Consider the following 927-nt stretch of genomic DNA (forward strand, 5'->3'; position numbering starts at 1 on the left):
AGTGGAGTGTGGGGGGGTCAGTGGAGTCCCTATGGGGTTTGACGAAAAGAGAACATGGAGTAAGTGGGCCTCTTTCAAATCCATCTTTGAAAAACCTGCTTAAGTTCTTGTGGAACAGACAGAGAAAGCCACTTCTTTTGGGATCAGAGTGACTGATAGGGAGCATGACTGAGAGAGCTTTGAGGATGAGTTCAAGAGAAAACAAACAACAAAGTATTTCCAGAAAAATCTCCAGTGGAGCACATTGTCTGAGTTTTTTTTTGTTTGGGCCCTTGATGATCCACTTCAAAATCTTCCACTGTGGCTTGTTGTCAGCAGTCAGAGACTTCGGAGGCGTCACTGGTGAGTTTCCGACGTCGCCTCACCGATTTCTCCTCATCCTGCACAGTAAAACAACATTTCTATGGACCACACAGAGACTGACAAGAGACAACTGCGCCCAGAGTTATTTGCTCATTTCTGTGATTTGGATGATCAGACTTTTGTTTTATGACAAATTTATATCGAACTTTGAGAAATTCCAAAAATGTACAGTACTACTACTTCAGAGTAGAAGACCCACTATATGTCACGTCCAACGACTAATCTTTTGAAACAGGACATGAAAATTTTTACTCACAGTCTGGAAGATTCCATTCGGTCCCCACTCTCCAGGGGACTGGTCCTCTGGGTCTTCTGCCTCTTCTTCCTCCTCTTGTCCTTCCTCCTCTCTCACAGTGTCCATCCCGTCCTCCTCATACTCTGTCAGACAGTCTGACTCCTCCGCTGAAGGGAAAGATTTAGAAGCGATATTAGGGCGATAAATTATATAGTGGCTGAACCCACCTGCATCTATCAAATGTCAGGGACGTGTTCTGCTATATTCCAATAAATGATGTTTGGTCGAAGTAGTAAGCCCTTATTTATTATACCAGTTTAAAAAAAAAA

General features: G+C 43.3%; 1 long non-coding RNA gene across 1 annotated transcript; it reads right to left on the reverse strand.

The window, feature by feature from the left end:
- Positions 1–254: 254 nt before the first annotated feature.
- LOC109509229 (uncharacterized) lies at positions 255–919 on the reverse strand. Its single transcript, XR_002166902.1, has 2 exons — positions 620–919; positions 255–380 (listed from the first exon to the last, which is right to left on the reverse strand). It is a non-coding gene; the product is annotated as an uncharacterized LOC109509229 (long non-coding RNA).
- Positions 920–927: the final 8 nt, after the last annotated feature.

Source organism: Hippocampus comes, unplaced genomic scaffold (genome assembly GCF_001891065.2).
Source record: "Hippocampus comes isolate QL1 unplaced genomic scaffold, H_comes_QL1_v1.1 C16818580, whole genome shotgun sequence".
Taxonomy (NCBI): domain Eukaryota; kingdom Metazoa; phylum Chordata; class Actinopteri; order Syngnathiformes; family Syngnathidae; genus Hippocampus; species Hippocampus comes.